A 7,244-nucleotide genomic window follows, 5' to 3' on the forward strand; every position below is an offset into this window, starting at 1 on the left:
ATATTGTCCGATTCTAAGAAACCATACATCAATGGAAAGCTTATTCTGATGTATAAATATCAATTTTAATTTCAAATTGACCCTTATGACTGATTTTGTGGTCCAGGGTCACACACACACACACACACACACACATATATATATATATATATATATATATATATATATATCCATATCCAGTGACCGTTTTAATAAAAAAATATATATTATGCCTAAACTATAATTATGTTAATTAATATAACTATTACAGTGGTTACCATTATTGCTGGGTCCATGCTACTCTTATAATATATTGCATAATGCATTTAGGAATGTTGTTATAAACTATATTATTTGCAAGTTTCGAGTAAAGTGTTTCCTGCTTCTCTTGTTTGTGTGTGTGTGTCTTCTCATGAGAGCAGCAGAAGCAGGTGATTCATCTTGCAGCCATGTTTTTGTTCAGTTCACATGTAGGCCTTTGAAATAGTGTGTTTAGATCTGTTGTACCAGGCTCTATCTGAAATGCCCCTGTAGGAAAGACCTGGGGAGAGATATTTATCAGAATAATGCATACAAGGAACGCTAAATAAATCTGTGATATCTCACCAGTGAATAACCACACGGAGCATGTATTTCACCTGCTGCTGACTAGGTTTTTACAGGATCCGTCCCCCACGAGCCGTATTTTCTCACCTACATGTATTTGCTTTTTTAGATGCTCAAAAGCATGCTTTTTCTCGACCAGAGGGAAATGTAGAGCTAAGGAGATAAAAAGGAGGAAAATGACATGATTCTGCAATAGCAAAAAGCAGGCCTTACATAAAACTACCTGGACAGAGTCTGTCGAGACGTTCATTTCTCAACAGGTCTAAATCGTGAGCTGGAGATGCTTTGTTATGCATTCTTGTGGGAGGAGAGTAAGGAAATGGCACAGTCGTGTGTATGTAGGACACATGGTTGTCAAGTGGGCAGGTCTATGCGCAGCAGTCTGTCTTCTGATAGACAGGAAGAGGGTGTGTGTGTGCATTTACTGACAGGAACACGTCCCACGGTCCCCTCCAACAGTCCTTGCGGGGCTGCTTCTGACAGCCGGTCCCGATAGTAAGCAAAAGATGTAAACACGCAACCAGGGATGCCGCAGAAGACAGGCTTGCATTAACCTTGCCTGCAAATGGCTGCACACCCCCATGCTTTATTAATAGTATCTTGAGGGCGCTTGTGTAGCACATGTGCTCGTTTAATCGGGACTGTGAAAAAATAACACTTGGAAATCTTTGCAAACACAACATGTGGCCTTGTCACACGGAGCTCTATTTAGTGTGGGTGTGTTGCTCTCAAGGTATGAGTTATTTTTAATTAGGCTGTAAAACATTGGTGAACAATATCTCTTGTTTTACTTTCTTGGCTTTCATGTTTGTTTTTAATCGGTCAATCAATTTTTAATTCAAAAGTAATGGACTGTCAGAAAAACTGTCAGACAAAAAAATGTTTTGGGTAATCTTATCATTGCATAAAAAATTAAACCTATTTTTAAAACAAGCTGTTTTTTTAACTCTATTTCTAATTAAAAAAATAAAATTTGCAGCCTTGGTGAGCATAAGATTTTTTTTTCTAAAACATTTTTTTTTTTCAAAATCTTACAGATCCCAAACTTTTGAATTATAATGCTTAATAGAATACTTCATAGATACTTCATAGAACAATGCCCTTTTTAACACAATTTCATAATCAAACACAGCTGGACTCAAATGAAGGTGTAGAACCATCTCAAGGATGATCAGAAGAAATGGACAGCACCTGAGTTAAATATATGAGTGTCACAGCAAAGGGTCTGAATACTTAGGACCATGTGATATTTCAGTTTTTCTTTTTTAATAAATCTGCAAAAATGTCAACAATTCTGTGTTTTTCTGTCAATATGGGGTGCTGTGTGTACATTAATGAGGAAAAAAAAATAACTTAAATGATTTTAGCAAATGGCTGCAATATAACAAAGAGTGAAAAATTGAAGGGGGTCTGAATACTTTCCGTACCCACTGTATATATATATATATATATAAGAACGTAAATGTAATTGTTTTTCATGCCTTATTTATTTATTTATTTTAAAAAAGCACATTACATTTTTAGTAGCTCAATGTAATGTGTTAATTAATAACATTGAAAATAAAATAAATTACATATTTTAAAGTAAAATTTTGAAGTATCTTTGTACTATTCGTAGTACAAATAATTTTACTTTTTAATTAATGATTTATTTAATGGATTAATTTTGATTCTGTATTGAGGAAATACAAGTTATAATATAACAAAGATTCTAACAATTGAAATGTATATTAAGATTTTTTATTTAAACAACTATTTTGCATTACACTGAACTAAAATGAACTGTTTATGCGTGTTTAATTGTCATGAAATTGTCACATTACAAAAACTTTTATCAATCTATTCTTAAAGGTGCAATAGGAGATCTTGGAAAATGCTAACTTTAGCCTGATAGCACTGAAAGCGAATGTCCCACCCTCCCTGCAATCGCCGTCCAAAGCCACGCCCCCTGAATGCATATACGCTCACTCACAGACCAGAGTACCAGAGACAACATTACTACAATAGGCTACATCAGCGGTTCCCAATTCCAGCCCATGTTCCGAAGTGAAGTAAACTTCAACGTATTTCCCCCGCTCAGTGAGGAGGGAGCAATGAACACTGTGTAGGGATCATATCGATCGGAACACAGTTCATGCACGTAGCTCACTTCTAACGAGCTGGTTATCTGAATCGGGTGTGTTAACTAAGCGAGACATTCAAAATATGCAGAGCAGGGGGCGCGAGGACTGGATTAATTGCTGGGCTACATCATGCGTCATTCACCGGTGAGAAAACTTTAAAAGTACTACAATACCAGGAAGGAAGATCGGGTTGTTGATGTTTGCCTGCCATCCTCGCTCTGTCTGCACAGCGTGCGTGAACGCGCTGATGACGTGTCCTGTCTGCGCGAACCGGGTGCGCAGAGGTATGCAGATACATACGTTGACAGGCAGGTAGGAAAGCTTATTAAAATGCTCGGACCGAGCGTTTTGATTGGACGAACATTTCTTGGTCCTACGCCTTCCACAGAATATATAAATACAGATGAATACATTTAGACCACTTAACTTAATGATTGCTATTGGGATGTGAAGAGACTTTCAACCAGCATAACAAAAAATGTTTCTGAAGACAATCACCTATTACACCTTTAATGTTGTAATAAGCTTGATGTTTTGCTCTATCATGTAGTGTAGAAAAACAGTGTCTGAAAAGATTGACTGTTAGGAATAAGATTTCACCTGATAGTCTAATGCCAATGTTTACTGAAAAAGAAATGTTAGCTTGAACTGAAATTGTCCTGGGATTGGGATGGGATCATTTGGTGCCTCATGATTCATTTTGAATTTCGAGAGTCGTGAAACAATTACAAAATGATTCTTAAAGGAATAGTTCACCCAAAAAATAAAAGTTTGCTGAAAATTTACTCTCAGGCCATCCAAGACATAGATGAGTTTGTTTCTTCATAGGAACAGGTTTGGAGGAATTTAGCATTACATCACTTGCTCACCTCTGCAGTGAATGGGTGCCGTCAGAATGAGAGTCCAAACAGCTGATAAAAACATCACAATAATCCACAAGTAATCCACACGACTCCAGTCCAACAATTAACATATTATTAAGAGAAAAGCTGAATGTTTGTAAGAATCAAATCCATCATTAAGACATTTATAACTTCTTATGGTTGCTTTTGCCTAAAATGCAAGTCCTCTATCCATAATAATGCTTACTCCAGGGAAAAAGTTGTCTCATCAGAATCAAGAGGGACTTTTATTCTGACGTCACCCATTCACTGTAAGGGATCCATTGGTGAGCAAGTGATGAAAAATCTGTTTTCCCATGAAGAAACAAACTCATCTACATCTTGGGTGGCTTAAGAGTGAGTAAATGTTCAGCAAATCTTGATTTCTGGATGAACTATTCCATTAAAGCTTTAAGTTTTCAGCATCAGTGCTCCAGGAATATTCCATTTCCCGCTTTTGTTTACTCCATTGTTTCTCAGACTTCAGAGACTGTAGCATTTTAAAAGGAGTTATTTACAAAAGAGTCGTAAGTGCATTAAGTCATCACACAGGAGGAAATGACTTTGTGGCTGGCTGGAAACGAACAGGTGCTCTTTCAGGTTCATTTAGCGTCGCTTTCGAGCGAGGAAGTAAATTGCTGCGGGGAAAGTCCAGCATAATCCTGTTTTTTCTTTCTGTTTTTTTTTCTTGCAGCGATTTACATGCATTTGAACCCCGAATCAGCTTTTGTCTGGTCCGTTGTGTCATTTTCAGCGAGACTGAGTAAACATCTGCTGGAGAGCGGTGGGGGTAAAGCGGCCTAATTAGGATGAAGTCCTGTATTCCCAGCTGCTCACTATGTTTAGACAGACGACGTCTTGTGCGGGTAACCTCCTCTCCTGAATGCCCTCTCACAACACAACCTGTGAGGTGAATGCAACACAACAGTTGGCGTAATAAAACAATTAGCCCGTGCAGTTTGTAACTTTCTTAATTGCACTGCAAGCTTAAAGTGCTTCCAACGCACCCGTCACCTGCTAATTGTGAACCTATCACTCACTAGAATAAGAGATGGAGAAAACAAAATGCCGTTCTCTCTCTCCATCTTTGTCTCAGGCTCTCTCTCGTCGTCGTTTTCTGTCCTGATTAAATAAATGCTTTTTAATTAGTTTGGAAGTAATGCGTGTGTTCGCCATCCTTTGTCTTAATCTCCACTGGTGCCTTTGTGAAAAAACCTTCTGTGATGGAGACTCGTACAATCGAGTGTGCTGAAATATTTACCATCGTCGTTGGACGCCTGCCACAATGTGGAATTGCCTCAGCAGCCCTAAATGAAATTGTCCCTAATATGTTTCTGCTGATTAGAGCCTCTGCTTAGATGAAGAACGGGGCGTTTGCCAGCTAATACAAAAGGCTATCCTTGAGTGCTGTCCGTTTATCAATAGCTTTTTTTTCCTCTGAGAATTAGCCTTCGTGATGGGGGAAAATAGTAGAATGACTCGTAACTTGGGCAGTAAGTGTTGATGTTGGATGGTGGCTTATTCAAAACTCCTGTTTGGAGTAAATAGCAGATGCTGTCGTGGTCGGCCATATGGAGCTCGCTGCCTTGCAGCAGACTGAGAGCTGGGAATGGAAGCAGGTGGAAGGTACAGAGATTAAAGACCCGCTCAGGCTGCCTTACATCACTGTAAGTTGCGCTTCGGTAGCCGCGAATTAAATCTGCTCAATTTGACGTTTCTGTTCGTATTGAAGATGGATCATCAACTTGTGTGCAACGTTAGGGAAGGTTACTTGTAAATGTATGCGCAATGTGTTACTCCAAAAAAAGTAGGAAATTGCATTGCATTGGGCCTTATTCAAACAATAAACAAAATCAATTTCTTTGTACGTTGTTGTAAAAAAAATCTTACAACATTAAAATTTTGTGATGTTTTTTTTTTTTTTTTACTTGATTGTAATATTAATGCATTTTAATAAATAAAAATAATAATAATAATTAGTTACATGCATTTTATTTATTAATAATAATGTAAACACAAAGTTAAATAGCTTTACATTTATTTTATTTTATTTTTGTTTTACTTGATTGGAAAATACAATAAAAACTATTATAGGAGCCATTAAGATTGCTTTTGTTATTTTTTCTATATAAATAAACTCAATTCATAATATTATAAAATTAATATTAATAACATTAATATGTAATAAATAGTAAATACATAAAAAAATAAATATTTACTAACATTTGTTAAATATTGAATTTTACAAATTATTAAAATGTAATAATAATAATAATGTAAACAAAAACAATGAAATAGCATTTACAATATTTTTGTGAGCATTTTACTTGATTGGAATATATACATTTATAAAAATAAAACATACAAATATACAATTAAATAAATATTGTATAACATACAAATATATAAAAAACTCATATTATTTTAAATTGTACTGTTTATTTAACAAATGTATGTATTTTGAATTATTTGGAAAAACATTCATGAAAATGTATTATTCTTACAAATTTCTGTATGAATTGATATTATTGCATTCATTTGACATTCAATTCTGTAATGTGTTTTGTTGACGTTTTGTTCTGCTTGTGTTTCATGAATGAGGTCTGTTGTTAGTAAAGGTAATAGTTACTTTTGTGTTATTGCCAGTTTTCCAAGTCTCCATTTCTTGCTGAATAGAAGCTTACGACTGTTTTTTATTTACTTAACATATTTAAAGTGGTTATTTTTGTTGTTTAAAAGTTTGTCTTCCTGATATAGTTTGAATGCAAAAGCTAATACCCTGTATGAGTACAAAATGTAACACATTACCTCAAACATACCATTGACAGTACACTACAAAACAAAACAATCCCCTGTTGGAGAGCTTTTCTTTATTGATTTTCATTTCTCATGGTGACCCACTATATGTTCTATCGATCAAATTTCTTCATAACATCCAGCGATTATCTGGACATCAAAGTCAGACAGGAGATCATCTCTAGATTATCACCTGCCGTCTGTAATGTCGTGGCAGTATTTATTAGGGTGTTTGAGGTTACATTCCTCACTCAAGGGCAGAGCCGCAGTAAAGCTCAGCGGGGACTTGAACCAGCAGCAAATAGGGTTGCTGCTCCATTACCCTGCCCAGTGGACCAAGCGTGGTTTCATTCATCTCTGCATCAGAGGCAAATCCACCTGATCTCTTGTGTTTGGATCGTTTCATACTGCAGCTCCCGATAGGCGCTCACATGAAGATTTGGATGTAAAACGATGCAATTGTGTGTGTGTGTGTGTGTGTGTGTTGAGTAAATGTACTCTACAGGCGTATGTTTGAGCAGTCAGGTTAAATGAACTGCATTCAGAGATCACACCAACTATCTAGAATAAAACTTATGAAAATACATGAATGTTGAAAAACAAATTACATCAAAGGGGTTGGCTCAGTGTGTTTTGCAAGGTTATATTACCTTGAATTACCTTTTATAAACTCAAAATTAAATCACATTTACAATACATTTTGATGTGAGACTTTTAGAACTTGATATAGTTTTTAGTTGATTGGAATAGGAATGTAAATAAATAAATATTCACTAACAATTGTATGAATAAAATATAATAATAATAATAATAATAATAATAATAATAATAATAATAATAATAATAATAATAATAGCAA

At 35.6% G+C, this 7,244-nt stretch overlaps 1 protein-coding gene across 1 annotated transcript in view; it reads left to right on the forward strand.

The window, feature by feature from the left end:
- The window catches only part of LOC107701581 (NT-3 growth factor receptor-like), a 194,979-nt gene that overhangs the window by 165,835 nt on the left and 21,900 nt on the right, over window positions 1-7,244 (forward strand). The gene's annotated exons all lie outside the window — the stretch shown is intronic.

The sequence above is a fragment of the Sinocyclocheilus anshuiensis genome, unplaced genomic scaffold, assembly GCF_001515605.1.
Source record: "Sinocyclocheilus anshuiensis isolate Anshui unplaced genomic scaffold, SAMN03320099.WGS_v1.1 scaffold729, whole genome shotgun sequence".
In the NCBI taxonomy this organism is placed as follows: Eukaryota; Metazoa; Chordata; class Actinopteri; order Cypriniformes; family Cyprinidae; genus Sinocyclocheilus; species Sinocyclocheilus anshuiensis.